Below are 26,002 nucleotides of genomic sequence, written 5' to 3'. Positions count from 1 at the left end.
GTACATTTTCCTATGCAATAACTCTGTCAATTTTTAGTCTACAGACTCGAAATTTGATATACAGGGTACAGAGATTTGGGAAAATCGATGTGATCGGTTTTCGGCTAGAAATTTGGTGATTAAGGGGTCAAAGTTCAACGATTTGACCTTTGAGTACTCTACCAAACTCCTCCGACAATTTTGGGTCTACGCACTTGAAATTTTACGTATAGGTTCCTTGGACATGAATCTTATTTAATAACTTGATTTGAGCCCAAAACAATAAATTTTAAGGGGTCATAATAGGGGTCAAAGTTAAAAAAATTGATTTCTGCGGTCTCTTCCAAATTACTCAGACAATTTCTGGTCTAAATATTTGAAATTTTACATAAAGGGTATTCAGAGATAGGGCAAACTTTTTCATCAGTTTGGGTCGAAAATTTTTAGTTACCAATATATAAATGTATGTATGTATGTCTGTTTGCATGTCTGCCTTAAACTTTAAATAGAGGCGATGGATTTTACCAAGATCAGTATCATTTTAAAGTTCGACCTTTAATACGACAAATATCGAAAAATTGGCTAAAACATTAATATCTTCTCCTTCAACAGTTTTTTTGCCGATATTTTTTAAAGTTATCCTTTCCTTTAGATTGTTTAGTCTTAATTTTAAAAGATGTTACTTCAGGTTTGGCAGTGGTCATAACAGCATAAACGTTAAGTTTTACCCCGTTCTTTTCCTCCTTTGCGGTACAGGTTCGAGCCTGCCTTCCTACTACCACTTTTTTTTTTTTTGCTCAACATACACATCCAAACATCCGAGCAACGCCGGGCTAAAATGCTAGTATATCTATAAAAGTGAACGTGTCTGTGTGTGTGTGTGTGTGTGTACATTTCCCTACGCAATAACTCTGTCAATTTTAAGTCTACAGACTCGAAATTTGTTATACAGGGTACTGAGACTTGGGAAAATCGATATGATCGGTTTTCGGCCAGAAATTTGGCGATTAAGGGGTCAAAGTTCAACGATTTGACTTTGAGAACTCTACCAAACTCCTCCGACAATTTTGGGTCTACACACTTGACATTTTAGATATAGGTTCCTTGGACATGAATCTAACTTAATAACTTGATTTGAGCCCAAAACAATAAATGTTAAGGGGTCATAATAGGGGTCAAATTTTAAAAAATTGGCCACTTTTTTTTTTTTGCTTAACAAATATCCGGGCAACGCCGGGCACTCATGCTAGTATGTATATAAAAGTGACCTTGTCTGGGCGTGTGTGCGTGGGGGGGGGTCTGTCATTACCAAACTGCTCTCTCAATTTTTGGTTTACAGACTTGAAATTTGATACATAAGGGCTTTGGACCTGTAGAACAAATTCGATTTGTTTTTTAATCGATAAAAATATCTGCTAAGGGATGAAATTTGAAAGAATTGCAATTTAGCAGGTATAAGTCGACTAAACGTGTATTTACTATGCATGTGCAAATGTTAAAACATCGTTAATTCACTACCCGTACAGCAGCAGCCATATAGCGCAATGGTTAGAAGCTTTGACTGTTGTTTGGGCGGTCGGCTTTCGATCTTGGTTTGAGGTAGTTGCCTGTCTAGCCACACTGATGAACTGTGATACAGCGAAACAGTATTGTATGTGGATGACTAATATATATATATATATATATATATATATATATATACATACATTAACAGTTCAGCCCGGCTTTGCTTGGGCCCTATGTACTATTCATAACTTTATGTGCATATGTATATATATATTAAAAGTTTGACTTATGTCCAGGTAACCTACATCTAATATTTCAAGTGTTTAGGCCCAAAATTGGTGAAAAAGTCAACTTTCAACTTTCACCTCTTGGCAGACAAATTTTCGCCCACACACTGATTAAAAAGCTTGCTGCATGTCTGAATACCCTTTATGTAAAATTTCAAATGTTTAGACCAAAAAATTAAAAGAGAGCGCAGAGGTCAATTTTTTAAAACTCTGACTCCAATTTTGACCCCTTAACCTTTATCATTTTGGGTTCAAACCAAATTAAAAACTTTAATCCTTGTCCATATGTACATATATATCGAAAAGTTTGACTGACGTGTGTCCAGGTAACCTACATCTAAAATTTCAAGTGTTTAGACCCAAAATTGTTGGAAGAGTTTGGTAGAGTCTACAAAGGTCAACTCTTTCAACTTTGACCTCTTGGCAGACACATTTTCGCCCAAAAACTGATTAAAAAGCTTGTTGCATGTCTGAATACCCTTTATGTAAAATTTCAAATGTTTAGACCCAAAATTTGCTGAATAGTTTACTAGAGACCACAAATCATTTGAACTTTGACCCCTTGGCAGCCAAATTTGCAGCCAAAAACCAATTAAAAAGCTTGCCTTATGTATGAATACACTTTATGTAAAATTTCAAAGGTTTAGACAAAAAAATGGCTGAGAGGGTCAATTTTTTTTTTTTTTAACTTTGCCCCAATTTTGATACCTTAACATTTATTGTTTTGGGCTCAAATCAAGTTAAAAAGTTTGCTCCATGTCCAAGTAACCTACATTTAAAATTTCAAGTGTTTAGACCCAAAATTGACGGAGGAGTTTGGTAGAGTTTTCAAACGTCAACTTGTTGAACTTTGACCCCATGACAGTCAAATTTCTGGCTGAAAACCGATTAAAAAGATTTTCCCAAATCGCAATCCCCCTTACGTCAATCTCAAGTCTGTAGGCTGAGAATTGACAGAGAAATTTGGTAGGGAAATGTACACACACAGACAGACACACAGAAAATTTCACTTTATATATATATATATATATATATATATATATATATATATATATATATATATATATATATATATATATATATAATTTTAATCTGATGGTTTCCTAAGGAGATGGAATGCGAAAAGCTCTATGTAGCTTAATTGCCATAAATATATTTTCATAGTGAAAAAAAAAAGTTCTATTCACGTATTGTTGAAATAAATACAAATATATCTTATATTTATGTGGATGCATGAATTTTTTTTTTTTTTTTTTTTTCAGATTCGTTTTATTTATTTCAGTAACATAAAATAACAACCATTCAACATTCATTCAATGAGTAATGATTAGTTATGTTGATCCGAGAAACACACACGCGCGTGCGCGCGCACACACGCACTCATCCACGCACATATGCACACACACGCATACACACACATACACGCATGTAGTGGTCACAAAATTTTATTAATAAACGTATATGGATGATGTCTGACATATTGAAAAATAAATACCTTTTTCTAACAAGTACTTTATCCAAGTCTGCATTGATTATCCACTATTGTTAGTAGCAGTAATCCTTTGTTTTTTGTTTTTAATGTGACGAAAGAGAATTATTAAAATGCGTATATTATCAGGAAAAAAGTTCAATTTTACAATAGGGGCGCGAACGAATTTTCGAGAGTTTAGGAAAAATATACTAAAAACAAAAACAAGAAAAAGGAAAGAAAACAAAAATAAACAATAATAATTTTCGCCTTTCCAATAAGCTTTAATTCTCGTCATAAATAGCTTTCGATTTCTTACGGACCATGCTGAAATAATAATATTATTATTTAAAACGTGGGGTGTTTCTTTTAGCAATTTAAGCAACAAAACATAATAAAAATGAACTTACTTGAAAATCCTACATTAAAAAAAATAGCACGGTTCGTATTTTGCATAAAATACCTTTCAGACAATTTATATGAGAAATTGATTCACCGTTCTAAATTCTAAGATGTTTTTTTTTTTTTGTTCAGAATAAAAACAAAATTCCCAAATTGTCAAAACTTTAACTTTTTTCGGAAGAATTAAACTAGCGAAAAGGAAAGACAATCGAAAATTGACTATTACAATTCTTAAAACTTTTATTTTATTTAATTAAAGAAATTTATCTTTTTTTATTATTAAAAGGGGTATATAAAAATACATTCAATACATTTTCAAAAAATCTGAATGTTATATTTTATTTGCGTATTATAAAAATATTTATTTTGAAAATATTGAATTTTATATTTTATTTGTAAATTAAAAAAATATTCTGAAATATTGTTGCTAAATTTTTAAAGAATTTCGATTAAATGTTTCGTTATTTATTTTTATTTTTATATATTTTTTTGACACTTTCCTTTCTTTATGGAAGTTATTTTGAATTATCAGGCAAGTTTGGTTAGAAAACAAGCATTAAATTTAGATTATGTCCCCTTTTCGCTAGTATAACTCTTCCGAAAATGAAAGCAAAATATACTCCCAACCTCTTTCACTGACTGAAAACAAAAAGATGAAGTGTAGTATGAGAACAGATTCTACATTTTGACCCAGACAAAGAATAGTTAGCTACGTTTATAATTTTTTTTTTTTTCTATGTTTAATCGGTAATCTGGAAGAAAGAAAGAGCCTGTTTCCTCCGTTTGACTATAGGTGGCGTTATTGTCTGTCCACCCAGTTACGGAAGCACAAAATCTATATAATGGCACCCTTGAAATAAAAATAAATGTTTTTGTTATATTTTAATTTTAAACATTTTTTTTTTTTTGCAAACAAAACAAAAAAAAACATAAATATGTTTGAAAAGAAAAAAAACCTGGAATATGTTTTTTTGCAAACATATTCCAGGTTTTTTTTTTTTTTCAAACATATTTATGTTTTTTTTTTGTTTTGTTTTTGCAATATTAGAAGTACATGTTTTGTTTTTTCAATATTAGAAGTACATCGTCCCTCACCTTGACTACGGACTTTTGCAATAAGTCATGAAACTATTGTACCTAAAATTCCTCTCCAAACTACAAAATACTGCTGCTTGTATACTAAGCAAGTACCTCCTATAGATACTTTACCTCCAAGATGACTGCCTTGTCTGTTTTGCATGACAAACCTTATTATTTTTTACTTAAATTCTCTTTCTCCTGATCACTAACAAATCAAATCTGCTCTACTTCCTAAGTTGACACTAAACAAATCCGTCTCCCGTAACTTAGATGGGTCCTTGCTCTCCGCCCTTGACCTTAACAAACTCGCAAATCGATACCCATTAACACCTAAAATTTCCTAGGCATGCTCCCGATTATAACTCCCAACCCATAACCAAGCTTCTAAGTAAATACTTACTAGCCTTAGTCCAATACATTGACTTAAAGTAATCTATAATGAACAGTAACCGTTAATATCTCTTTATTAAGAGATAGTATTGCAATAATTATTACACAAACTAAACCGGTACTCATTGAAATAAAAACTTCCGGATATTAAGAGAAAGGCGAAGTCATTCTCCTTAGTTGTAGTCTAAAGGCAACTTACTCAAATTGTCTAAAATTCCATGCATTCGTATACAATACTACTTATCCATCCATCTATACTTTTACTATACTTACAGAATATGCAATAACCTATATCTATCAGGTATAACTGTACTCCATTTCAAATGTTCTCTTGTCTCTATACTGAACATATCTAATCTTTCAGTCTTACTAAATGTCCGGTTTGGGCACCAAATCAGAATTTCTAATAGAAAGTAGATCATACTCTAGCACTTTATCCTAATTCCTAAACCTACTAAACCATATCTAACCATACATTCCTAAACCTACTAAACCATATCTAACCATACATTGCTAAACTTACAAAACTATATCTAACCATACATCAACTCGACTCTCTCGATCCAATACTGTAGCAAATTTAACTGCTTCCACTGCATGAATTTTTACGTATGCCCTCTCTCAGTATAAATGAAAATGGACAGCATAATAATGCCCTTTTTAAACCACACTTGAGGAGTGAAAATCTTCTGTAGAAGCTAACCTAAATGCCCGATTTTCCAGGAGATATTAACCTAAATAACCAATAAATATTAACTACCCATGCGGGGTCGCAGAAATACCTGGATTAGGACCCAGGCGCGGGGCGAACCCCCTCGGAGCTGATGGACCCGTAGGTCTTCCCAGGCCATCCGTCTAGGAGAAGGAAAACTCTGAAACTAAACCTAGGGGAGGGAGGCCTCTTCAGTCCTGGACGACAACCTTCCTAGAGCTGGTGACTCAAACAAATCACCGGTTGGCAAACCTAAACTGCTTAAGGAGGAGATAGACTCTGTCTATCGCTCGGCTTTCATACTCCTTCTTTGCCTATTGGCCAGGCGTAGAGGTACTATCACAGGGACTCGCTTGAATCACCCAGTGGTTGACCTTGTTTCCTGACTAGGGTAATGAACGCCGCTTTTCCCCACTCCTGCCACATCCCATCCCCCTAAACTGGACACAGTGGGGTGCTTCAGTGCCATATATGTCAGTGCAGTTGGACTGGGCTGGCTTTGCCTAATGGATTGAGGGTACCGGATTGACAGTTCCTGGCTGCTGTTTCCGACTGATAGTACAGGAGCCCTAACTCTTTGGTAGCGCTTAGAGCGGCTGCTCCATCAACAGTTGTAAAATATCGGGATGTTTGTAGTGCCATGTCGCGCATGGAAAGGGACCCTGCACTCATCCCCGGTGGGCTTTCCCGAGGCCACAATCCTGTGGGTGAGGACAGCTGATGGTCTACTTGTATTGCATGTCTGGTATTCTGCACAACTACTTGTCCAGCACCCCCTCACTCATCCACCCTAACTGAAACTTTTAAATAAAATAAAATGAAATGACAGCTCAAGCAAAAGTTACGTTTAAACCAGGACCAAACTCAAAGAAAACCAACCTGCCTCCTCCCTTGAGGCTTGCATTTACTAATATCCGCGGGCTTAGAACTAACTTAGATGATGTTGAGTCATTTCTCCTTGTAAACACCCCGGATATCTTAGCATTAAGTGAAACTAACCTTCACTCCTCCATACCCTCTAACCACTTTAACATGCCTGGTTATCTCCCACTCTACCGTAAGGACTCGGACAGACATATGCATGGACTTGGAGTCTATATTCGAAACACCCTCCCCCTAACTAGAGAAATAAAACTAGAATCAGAGGGCCAGGCCTTTATGTGCTTCAGACTAAATATGCAACACAATATTAGCTACTTATATTTTCTCTACCGCTCTCCCTCAAACCAAGACTGTACCCTAATAAACAAAGTCTCAGACAGCATAGATATAGCACTCTCCCTCGATACTAGCGCACAAATACATGTATTTGGTGACTTCAATGTCCACCACAGTAACTGGCTAGGATTCTCAAATCACACAGACGTAGCTGGTAGTGCCACATATAGCTTCTCTATATCTCATTCCCTATCTCAGATGGTTACATTTCCGACACGTTTCCCAGACCAGCACGATCAACATGCCTCACTTCTAGATCTCTTTCTGACAACAGTTCCCAATGACTGTACAACAAATGCCCATAGCCCACTCGGGAATGCTGATCACGCTGTGATAATGGTAGAAATCAGCCTAAATTCTCGCCCTAAAACTGAAGACCCACTACTCAAAACAACGAGGTATTACAAAAAGGCTGATTGGGAAGCCATCAGGGAGCTCATCAGAGATGCCCCATGGCAAAATATCTTTACTCTTCCAGCGGAACAGTGTGCAAATGAGACAACTGAATGGTTCAAAACTGCTATTGAAGCACATGTTCCCGCACGGAAATACTATAGCAAGCCCCACTCCCCCCAATGGTTTACTTCTGCTTGTGCAGCTGCCATTTGTCAAAGGCAGCATGCGTTCCGCAGATTCAACCGACATAAGTCCAGCTCAAATAAACAGAAGTTTATAGAAGCTAGAAATAATTGTAAGAGAGTGATAGACACAGCTAAGTCAGATTACTCTGAAACCACCAGAAAGCGCATCGAAGCACAGAAATTAGGAACCCGGGATTTTTGGAAAATCTACAACAGCGTAGTTAATAATGGACAGTCAATTATTCCCCCACTAACAAACAATCATGAGGTTGCTTGCACGGCAACTGACAAGGCTAATCTGCTTGCCAGTCGGTTTGCCTCAAACTCCACACTGAACTCGGTACACCACTCACTCCCTGATTTTCCTCTGCGAACAGACGCCACACTTGACGACTTGAAAATCACCCCTTCTCAGGTACATGCTATTATAAAAAACCTAGACACCTCTAAAGCATGTGGACCAGATCTCATCCCGGCTGTGCTATTAAAAAAATGCTCTGCCGAGGTTGCTCCAGTTCTGTCCAAACTTTACAATAAATGCCTTAACGAATCTTGTTTTCCCGACTGCTGGAAAACCGCCTCTGTGGTACCAGTCTTCAAGAATTCTGGTGAAAGAACTGACCCACTAAATTATCGCCCCATTAGCCTCCTCCCGCTTTTCGCCAAAATATTTGAGTCCTTAGTTAATAAAGCCCTAGTCCAGCACCTAACAGCTGCTAAACTCTTGACTGACAAACAATATGGATTCAGGCAAGCCCGTTCAACAGCAGATATCTTAACTGTAGTTTCTGAACGTATATACCGTTCATTGGATAAAACAGGGGAGGGTAGAGCGGTGGCCCTTGATATATCTAAGGCTTTTGACAGGGTATGGCACGATGGTCTTCTAAGGAAAATTAGATCATATGGAATCACTGGAAGAATTCATAACGTAATTAAATCCTTCTTAAGTAATAGAAAAATCAAAGTTGTCCTCGACGGACGTACATCCAAACAATATGACATAAATGCGGGAGTGCCTCAGGGGTCTATCCTTGGACCTCTATTGTTCCTGATATTCATAAACGACCTCCCTGATAATATTGTTTCGGAGATGGGTATATTTGCCGATGACACCACTCTCTATAACAGATATGAGGGGAAAACAAAAGAACACATATCCAAGAAAATGGCAGAAACACTAGAGGATGACCTCCAATCCGTAGTGGAATGGGGACAAAAATGGTTGGTCTCATTCAATGCTGCTAAGACTAAGCTTGTTTCCTTCAATAACTACAAGAAACCTTCTCTACCACCAATAGCAATGGCCAAGAACACATTGCCTGAAAGTACTTCTTTTAAACTCCTCGGCCTAACGTTTACAGGGAATATGAACTGGAATAGATACATTGATAGCATTGCCAAGGCTGCTGCAAGGAAGGTTGGCTCCCTCTACCGTGCTAGAAAACTACTTACGCCTGCCAGTATCCTATACCTCTATAAGGCAACCATTCGCCCATGTATGGAGTACTGTTGTCACATCTGGGCTGGTGCATCTGCTGCTTGTCTCTCGCTCCTGGACAGGGTTCAAAAAAGAGTCGCAAACCTGATAGGTCCTGAACTGTCATCTGGGCTTCAACCTCTGTCCCATCGACGAGATGTTGCATCCCTCTGCCTGTTCTACAAATACTTTAATGGTGAATGCTCTGACGAACTGCAAACACTTGTACCTCCCCGACGTAACTACCCCCGACAAACCCGACAAGCTACTAAGTCTCATCCCTTTACAGTAGAGATCCCTAGGTGCAAGAAAGCCTTTTACTCCAATAGTTTCTTCCCCAGAACTGCGGGTCTTTGGAACTCCCTTCCGGGATTCTGCTTTCCCAACGTCAATGATATGCAGAAGTTCAAGTGTAATGTTAACAAACATCTTTCTACTCTTCTCCCTTCATAATGACCCCGCTAATTAATTCCCTAATAGTAGCCCCCTGCTTCAAAGTGGCACTGTGCCTTGTTTGGGGTGAAAATTGAATTAAAAAAAAAAAAAAAAAAAAAAAAAAAACATATTTAAGTTTTATTCTTCCAAACATTTACGTTTTGTTGCTTGTTTATTTTCAAACATTTACGTTTTTTTTTGTTTTGTTTTTTTTTGCAAGCATAAACTAAATATTTTTGAAATATTTTTCTTTTTGAAAAGTTTGCTTATGCACTTATTGTACCGCACTATTTTTTAATAGTAGTTTCAAGTAAGATTCAGGTTTTACAATATCCTTTTTCAAATATATATATATATATATATATATATATATATATATATATATATATATATATATATATATATATATATATATTACACCGTGATCACCACTTATCAAGGCCCGAAAGCCACTCGGGGATAAGGGTTATTGCAAGTACATTACGTTAGTGTGGAGATTTGATGAAGTGTTTACTTAAGGGGCAGTTCATTAGGAATTTGTTAACATTGGACTTGAAGTTGTAGTCCGGTGGGAAGCAGGCAGACGGAACAGAGTTCCACAGGCGTGCAGTTCTAAGAAATATATATATAAAAATACTCGCGGAAAAGGTAAAATAATTGGAGAAAAATTAAGAAAAAAAGGGGGGGTCCATAAAAAAGAAAAGATAAAAGAAAAAACGTTGATTTTTTTTTATTTTAAGAGCGTAAAAAATACTCGGTTGTACTCATAAATATGTTTAAAAGAAAAATATAGCAAAAATATTTAGTTTATGCTTGCAAAAAAAAAACACAAAAAAAACGTAAAAACAAAAATAAACGTAAATGTTTGAAAATAAACAAGCAACAAAACGTAAATGTTTGGAAAAATAAAACTTAAATATGTTTGCAAAAATAAAACAAATAACGTAAATATGTTTGCAAAAAAAAACAACAATAACAAAAAAAAACATGTTTAAAATTAAAATATAACAAAAACATTTATTTTTATTTCAAGAGTGCCATTATATACATTTTGTGCTTCCGTAACTGGGTGGACAGACAGTAACGGCAACGCCACCTATAGTCAAACGGGGGAAACAGGGTCTCTTTCTTCCAGATTGCCGTTTAATCAAAGTTACAAATATGCGAGAAATACATAGACAAAACATTTGTAGTTTTATTAATACGGAGGTAATTAGTAGAAATTGATTTTTATTTTAATTGTTAATTCCCCCCCCCCATCCCCCAATGAGAAAAATGATACCAAACAAAAACAAGTTTGTGGGAGGCAAATATAAAGGTCGACGGTTTAAACCAGTGGTTCTGGTTCTCAACCTTTTTTTTACTCATGGACCCATTTTCCCTTCTTTTTATTTTGGTGGACCCCTTTATAACTATTGGTCATAAGACAATCTTCTATTTTTCATTAATATGAATTTTGAGGTTTTAATAATCTAAGAAATATTATATAATTAAGCTTTATTTTTAAATGAAAACTAATTTAATATGGGTAAACCTGGAAAATAGAAATATTATAGTTAAAATAACTGGAATTATTGAAAAAAAAAAAAACTATTCAAAATTACAGTAGAAATTAAATATTTAATAATAAAAACTATTCTGAGTTGGTTTTCTTCATGGGCCACCAAAATATCGTTTTGTTGTGTTTTGCCTGTGGACACCCAGAAATATCTATGGATCCCTCCTAGGGTCCATGTGGACTCCGGTTGAGAATCCCTGGTTTAAACAAAAAGTGATAAAAAAAAAATTGTGTATATGCGACCACAAATATTGTTTTTTTTTAAATATTCGATCTATTTACAATCCGAAGAAAAACACGATTGAAAATGTGTAAATATGTCAGAAAAAATTGATATTTTCTAAGTTCTAAAACGTCTTTTTCAAACGTTTTTAAAGAAATATATATATACTAATTTTATTCGAATATTTAAAGAAACTATTCAGACCGTCGATCTGTAGATTTACCATGTTTAAGTTTGTGACTTAATAAATTTCAGAAAACTATTATTTCAGAAGGCAAATGAGGAAATAGTTGTGTATCTTTGTTCAATAACCTTCAATGTGACACTAGACGTTTGACCTCACATTTCGTTCGGTTGCCGGTATACGTCATAGAAAACATTAATTCACGGAAACAGGCGATTATTACCGGAAATGCACGATTTAAAGATTACTTTTATTTATTCAACTTTTGCTGCTTGGATATATATAATTTTACGGCAAGAGAATTCTATACGTTTTTTTTTTATTTTTATTTTTTTATTATAGCTACGTTACATTCTAACTTTACGAAAACTACCGAAGAAAATCAGATATAACAGAGCTTATCTACTTCACCTCCTTCTCTCTCTCTCTCTAAATATTATTCTTTTTAATTTACCTCCCCCTTCCATTGAATTATCATAATCAATTTCGTTGGCTTTATCTGAAAAGAAACCCTCGTTACCGATGTTTCTTGGATTTTAAAATCAGAGTAAATACAATACAATAAATTTAAATAAGATTATAATTTTATTTTTTTAATTTTACGTTCGAATTAAGCAATATAGTATTTTTCTTAAAAAAAAAAAAAAAATCTAAAAGAAAAAAAAAAATCTAGTAGTTGGACATGTGCAAGAGTTGGAGAGTATCCGGATACTCATGAACATTTTCTGATGTAAATTTACTTTTTCTTTAGAGTGGCAAAAAAGGTATACTTTTTATAAAAGTAATACTTTCAAGCTGTGGGTAAGTGTTCATAAAATGTGTTTTTAAAACCTTCTTCGTTCATCTTTATTTTGTTTTAAGGGGCTTATTTATGGCGTAATTGGGCTTTTTCGGAAAAAAAAAAAAAAAGATTCCAGTTGCCTCTAACACGAGTGTAATGATGGCGGCGTTTCTTCCTCATTTTTTTTTTTTTTTTTTTTTTTTTTTTTTTTTTTTTTTTTTTTTTTTTTTTTTATAAATATTTTCCAAGATGGGATTATCTTATTTCTTTTATTTTAATTCATTTCGTCTTTTTCAAATCTTTTTATTTTAATCGTAAACCAAAAAATTAAACAAATTGTTATACGAATGAGCAATTGAAAATACTCTGAAAAATGTCCATAAAGTGAGGGATCTTCTTATAAAGATTAAGTTAAAAAAACAATCACTGATTTTATGGCCACTTTTATTGGCTTTATTTTATTTCGAAATGAAAAAAATAGTAACACAAAATCTAGCAATTTTATTAATTTATATATTTTAACTGCACATGAATTCATTAATCAATTTTAATTCGAAGAAACGCAATTAAAATTACTTGACCAGAAAATCAAGGGTCATTTTATTACTTCGCGTCTATTATAAACTGATCCCCTATTTTATGTACAGTCTTCTTTTTGAATTCAGTTTCCGTTATTTATTTATTTGGCAAAAACCTAAAAACATTTTAAAATGTATGAATTATTTCTTTAGTAATTTTGTGTGTGCTTTAAAAGGAATAAAAACCGTGATATATATACTAATTCTCAAATTTTCACCGCATAGTGTTTTCTGAAAATATTCTTTGATCCGAACGAACATGGTAAATCTATATTTAATGATTTCTTTAAATTTGTCTTCTCTAATACATCCTGTCTCCACTATATTGTATTTTTTTATATATATTTATTCTCCAGTTTTTTGTTTTTTTTTTAAATCGACCCCCGTCCTCGTAGATAAATCTTTGATAACTTTTTTTTTTAAATCAAATGAATAAAATTACTGGTACTCATGCAGATAGTGATCCGTGCTGAAATGATAACGTTATTATTTAAAAAGCCATTCTTAACATGGGGAGGGTGTTTTGTACATATTTTGTACTTTAACCTTACAATTGAATAAAAAAAACTTGACTTGGAAATACGATTTAAAAAAAAAAAAAAAATAGCGCGGATCACTCTCTACATTAGCACCAAATTATTTTTTGGTCTTCAGTTATCGCTTTTAAAAAATCCTAATTAAAAAAAAAAAAAAAAAAAAAATTGAGAATCCTATTTATGCCGAATAGAATTTTGGTGCTTTGGTGTATTTTTGGTACCGCGCTATTTTCAAATATTTTTTCAGGTTAAATTCAAGTTTCACAACATCTTATTTTATTATTAAATTCTTAAGCGGAAGCACAGAATAGTTACAAAACATGTTATAAGGATGGCTTTGGAAATAATGTTATTTCAGCATGGTACCAAAATACATTTTTTTTTTTTTTTTTTTTTTTTTTTTAAGTCAATTTTTACGAATGCCCCAGCGTATTATAATCACCCCAACTTCTCCATGTTAAGAACGACTTTCGGAATACTCCCTTTCCCCAACCTCGAAAGCCGTTCTTAACATGGGGAGGTTGGGGTGATTATAATACGCTGGGGCAGTGGGGCACTGGGGCACGTAAAAACTGACCCCAAAAAAACTTTCATGTTAAAAATGCTTCTAAATAATAACGTTATTTCAGCACGATCCGTATTAACCTTTATCCTTGAGTAGCCTCTGGGCCTTGATAAGTGATGACCTTCCAAGTAAAAAAAAAAAAAAAATCTTAAAATACCCTTGTCAAAAGCTTTTTTGGTGCATCTGTTACCATGCTATTTTTAAGCAGTATTTTCAAGTTAATTTCAATTTTTATTTATTAAATTGTTAGGTGAAAGTACAGAATATTTACAAAACACCCTTCCCTCTCCATGTTAAGAATTGATTTTTAAATAACATTATTTCGGCAGGGTACCTTAGATGCACAAAGTACCCATTTAAAAAAAAAAAAAATCAAACCTTTGTTTACACAAAGGTTTTGGTATTATTATACAAACACCGTGACAGCGTTAGGTTTAGGGTTAGGGGTAGGGTTAATTCGCTGTCACGGTGTTTGTATAGTTTTACCAAGGTTTTAAGGCAAAAAATACGTACAACTAGTTTCTAATTTAATAACAGTCGACTTATTTTTTTAATGAAAAGTCAAAGTTTAATTTTTATTTCAATTGACTGACTTAGTGACTTACACGAGTGAGGCCGGGAGGCTACGTATTGGCTCCGATGTTGTACGCAATTCGTTCGAGGGAGCGAACATTATTCCGAAAAGGAAGAGTTTGGCGTGTTTTTTTTTTTTTTTTTTTTTTTTTTTTTTTTTTTTTTTTTTTTTTTTTTTTTCACTTTACGCTTTTCGGATTGTTTATTCTGAAAGCCGTTCATAATATGGGGAGATTGGGTGTGTTCATACAACGCTGGGGCAGGTCGTAAAAAGAAATGTTAGTTTAAAGAAAGTGGGGATCACTTTTCGGGTTTGTATTACTGTACACATAGATTCGAAAAAGTTGCCAAAAAACAAATATATAACAAATGTTATCAAAGGCAAGATAAGTTACTTTTCTGCCAAACTGGATATATTTTTCGTATTTGTATTCAATGTAACATGTTTATTCAGCTCGAAAACCATACAGTGTTTACCGATGTATTGGAACATTCAAGATGGCATCTTATTCTCTCTTTAACACGGTAAGTGTGGGGAAAGATGTTATAAACAAAAGACCGGATAAAATACTGTTAAAAACTCGCTCAATATATGTTACCGTGACATAGGTTGACATATATTCGGCGGGGTTTTAATAGTATTTTGTATAGTTTTTTATTTATAACACCTTTTTCCATACTTACGGTGTTAAATAGGGTGTGAGACGCCATCTTGAATTTTCGAATACATCGGTAAACACTATGTTTTTCGAGCTGAATAAATGTTACATTGAATAAAAACACAAAAAATATATCCAGTTTGGCAGAAAAGTAACCTTATCTTGCCTTTGATATCATTTATTTGTTATATATTTGTTTTTTGACAACTTTTTCGAATCTGTGTACAGTAATACAAACCCCACTTTTCTATAATTTAACGTATAATGATCACCCACTTTATGGCCACCACTAGTGTAAAACTTGAATTTACGCCGCTGAAATACACATTTGCCGAATTTTTATTGGAGGAGCGTCAACGTGTGGGTGCTCAATTTACGTCAAATTCTTCATATATTGGAAACTACTCGTTTGCTGGAACTTTAAAACGTTTTCATTTTCAACATCCACAAAAACTTATAAATGTCTTAATTTTCCAAGTTTTTTTTTCTCTAGTGTGGAAAGTCGATTGTCTGCCCCTTGCTGATTTTATATTCCAAACATTCCCAATAGGTGTCGCTAGCAGTATCATTCAAAAACAATATGGCGTGAAGTTTTTCTTCGATAAAATGTTTGATAATATTTGATTTCTTAAATAAAAAAAACTTACTTGATCGATTTACGTGATTTTTGGAATATGACATTTTCATGCAGTGACAAGTACGTAATTTATAAAGAGTTTTTTTTTTTTTTTCAGATTGTTATAGTAAAAAAGATTGCTTGTGGACTATTTAGACTTGCACCTTTTAAACAATATAAACTTTAATTTTCACGAATATAAACATTTTATTTTTGTATTTTTTATGTTTAATTTTTAACAACATAAATAGAACTTTGGTACCGCGCTATTTTAAAATAGTTTTTTCTGGTTAAATTCAAGTTTCACGATATCTTTATTAAATTGTTAGGTGCAAGCAAAGAATAGTTTCAAAACACTCCCTCCCTATGTTAAGAATTGCTTTCAAAATGTCATGGGACCATAAATACATAAGTACCGAGTTTTACATGGTAAATTTTTACTTGGTTTCCATCTTAACACTTCCCTTTTAAAATTACAACTTTGGTAGGTTTTCGGATATGCTGAAAACGAATATTGCATTTACATTTTCCGCAAATAAGTAATTTTATGAATATTGAGCAATATAATTTTGTATTTCTTTAAGTGGTCGCCATAGTTTTTAACACCCAACAGAAGTAGATTTTTTTTTTTTTTTTTTTTTTTTTTTTTTTTTATAATTTTGAAAAAAATGTTCACGAACGTTTTTCAATTTTAATGTTTAACAAACAATATAAACCTTTTTACATTTTAATTTTGAAAGAAGAAAAAAAGTAATAAATCTTAATTTTTTCCCCTCCAAAATTAAAAATACTTGAAAGAGAATACACGTGAAAATTAATAAATTGCAATAGAATACACGTGTGATTTAATAATCACGTGATTCAATTTTGAATTAAAAAATTTCACATTGCTTAAAATTCTAAAAAGTTCTATTATATTGTTTAAACTTAAACTTTAAAAAGGTCTTCATAGTTTAACATTAGAAAAAAGTTTTATTTATATTGCTTTTAATTAAAATAAAAAAGGTTTTCATAGGTTACAATTATGAAAAGTTCTATTCATATTTAAATGTTTTATATGTTCCGATAATTTAATATTTCAAATATTTTTTATCATTATAAAAAAGGTATTCATTCTTTAAAATTAAAAAAAATATTTACATTGTTTTCATGGTAACGATCACTACAGTAATTCCTTTTATGCGATAAAGGGCTGGAGATTATTGTTCCACCTAAACTCCAGTCTTACCACTAAAATATGAAGAAAATGGGGCATAAGTCGTGTTACACCGGTAGTAAGAATGCCACTTGATCTTTTTTTTTTTTTTTTTTTTTTTTTTTGTATTATTAAATACAGAAATTTCTTAAACATTTTTAGCAGTTTAGATCGTTTTTTTTTTTTTTTATCACTCCCGCGTAATTTATGAAACAAAGATAATTAGAAATTATATTAAGGAAACGATATTGAAATATTTAAAAGTTAATCAAGTAACACAATTCAATTACCTATTTATAGTAAACCATTTTACTTTATTTTAAAATTAAAAAAAAATGAATTAGATCTAAAAAAAAAAAAAAAAAAAAATCGAAAATGCAAGGAAGTCAACAAATTGATCAGGTTGCAGTGTCAGAAATCGATCTTTAGAACGCGTGAAAAATAATTGAATAATTCGACCTCCTATCTTTACAAGCTTATAACTACTTGAAAAATGTAATTCAGACCCTAATTTTTTTTTTTCAATTAAAGGAGCAAAGACCAAATTTTAAAAAATAACAGGTTTAATAAGCAAATTATGCAATATTTTTATTTTTTTAATTGGTTTTCTTTAAAAAAGATTTGAAGAAAATCAACGAAATTTTACTTACTTCGTTATAAAAAATCGATATAAATTCGAAAAATCACTTGCCTATAAAAAATACTGTTGAATGTTTAGTTCCCTTCATTGTTCAGAATTTATCTATATTTATATTTTAAATTCCATTGATTTATTAAATAAAAGAATTTTTTAAACGACTGTTTGAAAAAAGCGTGATTACGCAAGCATTTTTACGGCTTTATCAAAAAACCAGAAGTAGCCGTTTGTCCTTGTTTAGAACAACGGATGAACAGAAGGCAGTAAAAACCACACTTTAGCCGTCTAGCCTTGTGCCTGAAGAAATATGTTTCCATAGTTTAAAAATAGTCTGATTTTACTTATAAGTTTTTGTCTTTAAATTTCCAAAAAACACTTTTTTATTTATTTATTTTATTTTTACAATATATTATTTATTGATCTTAAAACTTTGTTACGTATTAAAATTTTAATAGACATTTAAAAAGTTTGCCTAAAATATTATTTTCGGTTTATTGGAAAGAGCATAAAATTTCACGGGTTTGTATTACTGTACACATAGATTCGAAAAAGTTGTCAAAAAACAAATATATAACAAATGTTATCAAAAAAAAACATAAATGTTATGAAAGGCAAGATAAGTTACTTTTCTACCTAACTGGATATATTTTTTGTGTTTTTATTCAATGTAACATGTTTATTCAGCTCAAAAAACATGCAGTGTTTACCGATGTATTGGAAAATGCAAAATGGCGCCCAACACTCTTTAACGTAAGTTTGGGAAAATGTGTTATAAATAATAAACTATACAAAATACTATTAAAAAAACACCGAATATATGTCAACTTATGTTACTAACATATAATGAGCGAATTTCTGACAGTATTTTGTCTAGTTTATTATTTATAACATCTTTTCCTGAACTTACCGTGTTAAAGAGTGTGTCGGCCGCCATTTTGAATTTTCCAATTACATCGGTAAACCCTGTATGCTTTTCGAGCTGAATAAACATGTTACATTGAATAAAAATACGAAAAATATATCCAGTTTGGTAGAAAAGTAACTTATCTTGCCTTTGATAACATTTATTTATTATATATTTGTTTTTTGACAACTTTTTCGAATCTATGGGTACAGTAATACAAACCCAATTTCACATTGACCCTGAAAATATCGTAAAAATTTAACTAAGAAAAAAATTTTGTAAATACGATTTGGGTTTGTATTACTATACACATAGATTCGAAAAAGTTGTCAAAAAACAAATATATAACAAATGTTATCAAAGGCAAGATAAGTTACTTTTCTAACCTAACTGGATTAGTGTTTTTATTTGATGTAACATGTTTATTCAGCTCGAAAAACAGTGTTTACCGATGTATTAAAAAATTTTAAATGGCGGCCGATTCTCTGTTGAACATAAGTTTGGGGAAATGAATTAAAAATAAAAAAATATACGAAATAGTGTTTAAGACCCACCGAATATCTAGCAATGTCAGATGTCGCCATTAAAAATAAGTGATAAAAACTGAATTAGACTCTCTCAGAATTTAGTAATTACTTAAAAAATGTAATTTAAACTCTTAATTTTTTTTTTTTTTTTTTAACAAAAGGAGCAAATCGGTTTTTAAAAAAAGATTTCAAGAAATTCAACGAATTTTAACTTACTCCAATTATAATAAATATAAATTCCAAAAAATCACTTGGCCTATAAAAAAATACTAATCAATGGGTGCTTCCATTCTTCATTTATAAGAATTTGTCCATATTTTTTCATATTCCATGTACTTTTTAAATAAAAGAATTTTTTTAATCAGAAAAGATCTCAATTTTAAAATCTAATAACATGTCACAGAGCGGAGTTGCCTCCCTTTCTTGCAGTTGACAAATACGGAGGCTGAAAAGCGCCATAATTAATTATTTCAAAAACGTAAAAACAACACATTAAACCAAATATATTTCCTGGTAGTAACTATATAAAGAAACAAACATTTGAAGTGCTGATGTCTTATTTACCCTTTGAATTTCTGACATGTGGTTACTGTCAACAATCAAATTAGTCAAGTATGGGTCACCATATTTGAAAAATGATCACATTTCACTCATCAAATTTTACTTAAAAAAAACAAAACCCGAAAAATTTCCCGTTTTTTTTTTTTGTTTTTTTTTTCCATTCTCTAAGAATTATGAGTTTTTGATTTAAAATATTTTAGCAATGAATTTTCTTTTTTTTTTTTTTGTTTTTTTTTTCAAAAATCAAAAAAAAAAAAAAAAAACATTGAATGAAATAGAAAAAATTAATGTAGGTGTCTAATTTTTATAGGACGATATTTTCAATATGAGGTTTAACTTAAAAAAATCGTGTGTTTTTTTTTTTTTTTTTTTTTTACTTTTGACTTCCCATGTAAATTTGCACATAACTATTCTTTTGGTTTTGTTTTAAATTAGATTATTTTATTTATTGATCTTTTATCTTCAATTTGTGATATCTAAACCGTAGCTGAGAAAATTATTTACTTTTTAATAGGCATTTCAAAATGGGGGAGTGAATTTGAAAAAAGTTTGTCTAAAATATTATATTCGGTTTATTGGAAAGAGCATAAAATTTCACATTGACCCTGAAAATATCTTAAAAATTGAGCCAATAGAAAAATTTTGATAGATTTTTAAATTGAAAAAAGTTTAACTCGTAAAATTCAATTCATTTTATTACGTAGAAAAAATGGCTGCAGGAGTGCGAGCATGCACTTTGTAAGCGTTGTTTTTTTTTTTGTTTTTGTTTTTTTTTTTAATAAAAAATATTTCTATTTTTTAAAAAACTTTAATACTTTATTTTGGAAGTATATTCTATAAAGAAATTAAACAACCCACTTAAAAAAAAATAAATAAATTACGAGTTTTGTAGATTTTATTCGCAGTTTTGTGTTAAGGGTGTCAAAAATCCCCCCAAAATTCTGACACACCTACCAAATATGTCAGCTTATATCACGGTAACATAGGTGCGGGCAACATGAATGCTGATGCTTAAAATGTATAAATATTTTACCCCTCCTTTACTTAAAAAAAATTCATCAAAAATCAGGAAATTAACCAATTTTAATGAAATTTTCAGTATTTATCAAATAATAATCGCGGAATATGATGAACTAATTATTTTTTATTTAAATCTGAGTGGAAATGTATTATTTTGTTAAACATACCTTTACTAAAATTATGGTTTTCAGTAGTAAATAAAATATGCAAGAATTTATTTTTGCTTCTTAGGAACATTACGAAAAATTCCCCTAAAGTCCGTATTAATGAATTCGATATAACTCGAAGAAAAATGAATTTCTCGAACTACCGATATTACCATTGAATTAAACATTATTTAATATTTTCATACAAAAAAAATTATAATAGCAAAAATATTTCTACTTTTTTTTTAAATTACAGATTTCGCATAATTTTTATATGCAAGATTTTAATAATTTCCTTGCTCGCATGAATGTGAAACTTTCGGCGTAACAATTTTTTATATAATCTTGAACAATAATTTTAAAAAAATTAATTTAAAAATAGGAACATAAAAATAATTAAATTTAAAAATGATAAAAATTGATACAAACGTTCAAAATAGGAATGTATGGATGCACGTTTGGGGAGAAATCTGACACCCCTACCTCCTTTTACTATCATGACTTCATTTTGAAACAGCGTTTCGATTGGCTGAAATTTGGGGCCTCCTTATAATCGTGTTTAACAAAATTTTAGTTTGTTGCGTTTGTGGTAAATTACGTGCTTATAAACAATGGATTTTTTTTTTTTTAATTCAGTATCTTAGGACTTTACTAATTATCTTTGAAATAGACCCTGAAAACTAATATTTATCTTTGAAAGGATTTTTACAATGAATTTATTTAACTTCAACATTTAGCTAAATTGGTTAACTCGCCGTGAAAAAAACATTTTTCATAACTTTTTTTTTTTTCATAACTTTTTTTTTTTTCATAACTTTTTTTTTTTTCATAACTTTTTTTTTTTTCATAACTTTTTTTTTTTTCATAACTTTTTTTTTTTTCATAACTTTTTTTTTTTTCATAACTTTTTTTTTTTTTCATAACTTTTTTTTTTTTTCATAACTTTTTTTTTTTTCATAACTTTTTTTTTTTTCATAACTTTTTTTTTTTCATAACTTTTTTTTTTTTCATAACTTTTTTTTTTTTCATAACTTTTTTTTTTTTCATAACTTTTTTTTTTTTCATAACTTTTTTTTTTTTTTTTCATAACTTTTTTTTTTTTTTTTCATAACTTTTTTTTTTTTTTCATAACTTTTTTTTTTTTTTCATAACTTTTTTTTTTTTTTCATAACTTTTTTTTTTTTTTTCATAACTTTTTTTTTTTTTTTCATAACTTTTTTTTTTTTTTTCATAACTTTTTTTTTTTTTTCATAACTTTTTTTTTTTTTTTCATAACTTTTTTTTTTTTTTTCATAACTTTTTTTTTTTTTTTCATAACTTTTTTTTTTTTTTTCATAACTTTTTTTTTTTTTTTTCATAACTTTTTTTTTTTTTTTTCATAACTTTTTTTTTTTTTTTTCATAACTTTTTTTTTTTTTTTTCATAACTTTTTTTTTTTTTTCATGTGTACAAATATTTTTTTCTCCTTTAGGAAATTAACTTTAGTTTCTAATCTTTCAAATACAATCAAAAAGTAATTTGAAAACATACAAAAAATTATAAATCGGCTTTCAAAACTAGGTCCCCCTATTTTTGCCCGTACCTATGGTAACATATCGAGCGAGTTTCTAACAGTTGTATATTTTGTTTTTAACTCATTTTCCCAAACTTATAAATTTACATAATAAAAGTAGGGTTCTTTAAATATATTAGAGGAAATATTATTTTTAGGTGTTCTACCCCCCCCCCATATTTCATGTTACGAAAATTAAAAGTAAATATTAAGTCGATAAAAATTTCAACATTTTTTTTAAGCTGAAAAGATCAAATAATTAAATATATATATATATAACTACTTAATTTACTCACATAAAATTAATATACGAAAGTATAAATTTATGCGTAAACTTTAAGTATTTACTTCAAAAGTGCTCAATATGTAGGTAGAGCTAGTTAGTAAGTTATAATATATATATATATATATATAAAATCCCGTTATTTATTTCACTTACCTTAAAGTTGTAATAGTCAATTTTTACGACGTGTCCCAGCGTATAAGCACCCCGACCTCCCCATGTTAAGAACGGTTTCGGAATAATCCCCCCCCCAACCTCGAAAGCCGTTCTTAATATGGGGTGGTTTGCACGTTGTAAAAATTGACCGTTGTAATTAAAATGTATCATAAAATCAATATTATGGTAAAAGAAATAAACACATTTTCTTTAAATTTTTTTCTCGTTAATATAATTATTCGAATTACAACATAGTACGAATTGATTTGTCTCTTTATTTCATCGGATTTAATCATGACCGACGCATTATTCAGGTCCGCCTGAATTTAGGACGATGAATAAGGGAATCGTCCATTCGAGTTTCCACACACATTTTACGAAATTTCTAGATGTCCGTTAGAATTATGAAAATTACCCGCGTGCCTTTGTTTTGCAATATCCGTGTTATTTTTTCTTGAAATGCAAAACAGTTTTCTGAACGTGTGAAATAAATTGATCACAAAAATGTATATACATAAAAAGTTAAACAGGCATTAAATTAATTGAATGCAACTTCGGTTTTAAGTTTTGAGCCAATTTTTTTTATTCTAATTATATAATACAGAATTGGGTTTAATCCGCAGAGATACGAAAAAGTGGTGAAAATTTTTGAAAAATATAACAAATAAGTTATCAAAACCAAGAATCTTCTGCCTATCTGGAAAAGTTTTTAGCGTTTTTAATCAATTTAAATCATTGAATCGGTTCGAAAATCAGTGTTTAGCGACAAGTGCTAACAAGAAAAATGGCGACGAGCTGACCCCTAAATACGTGATGTTTGAAAAATGAGTTTAAAATAAATATATATAAATATAAATATAAATTTGTATAATTTTTTAAAACTTTTTAATTCATTTTTCAAACTTCACATTTAGGGGTCAGCTCGTCGCACCTATCGCTAAACAGTCTTCGAACTTATTAACTGTTTTAAATTGAGTAAAAACTTCCAGATATGTATGATAAAGATATAACATTTATTCGTTATATTTTGGAATGTTTTTACCACTTTTTCGTATCTTTGTTGATTGTAAAACAAACCCGAATATTTTTTACAGTATCTTTTGTTTATTAAATTGTTTGAAAGTACAGAATAGTTACCAAACGCCCCCTCCCCGTATTAAGAATGGGTTTCTAAATAATAATACTCCTTATTTTCTATGTTAATATTGTAATGTTTTTCTTTAGTGTATTTAAAGTTACCCAGAACTTTTGGTTATCCTTTACGGAGATGGTCCCGACGTCGGCCTCGTTCTGAGTTCGGCGAGAGGCCGACTGACGTAGGCGGTGTCGAGGCAGAAAATTACCCTAACCCTAAAATTTGCGATATGTCACACAGATGCTTTTATAAATATTGTGAAACAAATCACAGAATTTTACAGGGTTAACTAACTACGTGGAACTATTCTAATCATGTGGACTGTTTTTTTGTTTTTAAATTCTAATTATTTGAACTGTTTATTTTGTAAAATTCTAATTATTTGAACTGTTTATTTTGTAAAATTCTAATTATTTGAACTGTTTATTTTGTAAAATTCTAATTATTTGAACTGTTTATTTTGTAAAATTCTAATTATTTGAACTGTTTAAAATAAAAAAAAAATAAAAATTCTAATTATTGGAACGGGTTTTTTTCTCCTTAAGTTAACAACTGGGCACTTTATTGAAGGGGTAATTTTCTGCCTCGACACCGCCTACGTCAGACGGCCTCTCCCCGAGCTCAGAACGAGGCGGACGTTGGGACCATCTCCGTAAAGGTTATCCGAACTTTTTGTTTATTTTTAATATTTATTTAATTAGGTATTATTCGATAAGTTACGTAACGTAAAACTGTTTTGATTTGTATAAATTGTCCAAAATCAATTGAAATAGATTAAAATTTGCCAATAATTTTAATGGCAGTTGAAATGACTATCTATTTGAAAGTTTAAATGCTTCCAAACTCTTTAAAAAAAATTTTCATGGTCTACGAAGTCATTCTTTTCATCTATTAAGATAAAATAAGTGCAAAATATGGTTGAAAAAGTTATGTAAACTGATTCTTTACATGGTTGGTACGCCGTACCAACCATGTAAAGAATCAGTTTACATAACTTTGGTACGCCGGTACGGTGATCCAAAAAAATTTTTACTTGAAAATGGGTGACGTCATGAAGATTGAATGTTAGTTACCATTAGCAATGTGATGTCATAAAGCTTATGAGCAAAAGCAAAAATGCGTTCCTTGAATAGAAACGCTGGTTGAGTTTGAATAAAATAAATACGTATTAGATACGTTTGAAGCCAAAACAACGCATTATTATAAAATAAACATTTATTTTTGAAATTTATGTCTATTTTGTAATAATGCGTTGTTTTAGCTTCAAACGTATCTAATACGTATTTTATTATTATTTTTTTTTTAATAAACGCGTTTGTCCTTTTGTCATGGTTCATTTGTGCTTCTGAACCAAATAAAAATAGTATTTTTCTGATTACATCTCTATTATTTGTTTGTATTAATAAATTTTAAGTTGTTTAAAACTTGATAATTGGTTGAAAATATCAATTTCTAGGGGAGTGATGGGTAACGATAACAAGGAAACCTTGAAAAACGAAGACAATTTTCACGTTCGAAAATTAAAAAACATCAGAATGTTGCCCATTTATAAAGAGATGTGAAATATGGCAGTTCCAAATAAATTACGGGAAAATTAGTCCTATACGCATTGAAAAACATATTGGTGTACGTCAAAAATTACGGAAAATAACCAAGTAGAATTTTAATAAATTAATTTACCTTTGTGGATTTTTTTAGATGATGAGAATTGGTTATTCGTATTATTTGTATTCGTTGAACTACTGTTCTCATCTTGAGTGTCATTTTCACAACTTTTCCGTCGAAGGTTACATTGACCGAAACATTGAAAATGAGAACAATAGTTCGATGATTTTTTTTTTCACAAGCTTTTCTGTTTTATTTTGAACTGCTACATTTCGCCTCTCTTTAGAAATAAAACCAAGTCAGCCATTTTAATCTTAATCGAGGGGAAATAGGAAGGGAAAATTATTCTATATTCAAAATTTCGTTACTCTCATTTAACTGATTTTGTCAATCAAAAATGCTAAGCAATTTTTTCTTTTTGAGATGGTCTTTAATCTCAGACGTAAAAATATAAAATAAAAAGGACACAC

At 30.7% G+C, this 26,002-nt stretch overlaps 1 protein-coding gene across 23 annotated transcripts in view; it reads left to right on the top strand.

Moving 5' to 3' along the window:
* LOC145270147 (zinc finger RNA-binding protein-like) overlaps nucleotides 1–26,002 on the top strand; it is a 167,912-nt gene that overhangs the window by 67,745 nt on the left and 74,165 nt on the right. For 18 of the 23 annotated variants that reach the window (XR_013865315.1, XR_013865313.1, XR_013865314.1 and 15 more), the window contains exon 1: nucleotides 12,165–12,304. The exons of 1 other annotated variant lie outside the window; for it this stretch is intronic. The gene's annotated coding sequence lies outside the window, so the exon portion shown is untranslated. Of the gene's footprint in view, nucleotides 1–11,976; nucleotides 12,305–26,002 lie in introns of those variants that run through there. 4 more of the 23 variants (XM_080125793.1, XM_080125803.1, XM_080125787.1 and 1 more) reach the window with 4 other exon arrangements.

The sequence above is a fragment of the Euprymna scolopes genome, chromosome 4 (assembly GCF_053919585.1).
Source record: "Euprymna scolopes isolate OS-2025 chromosome 4, ASM5391958v1, whole genome shotgun sequence".
Lineage (NCBI taxonomy): Eukaryota > Metazoa > Mollusca > Cephalopoda > Sepiida > Sepiolidae > Euprymna > Euprymna scolopes.
The sequence above is the reverse complement of the archived record's forward strand: the minus strand, read 5'-3'. Positions and strand labels throughout refer to the sequence as shown.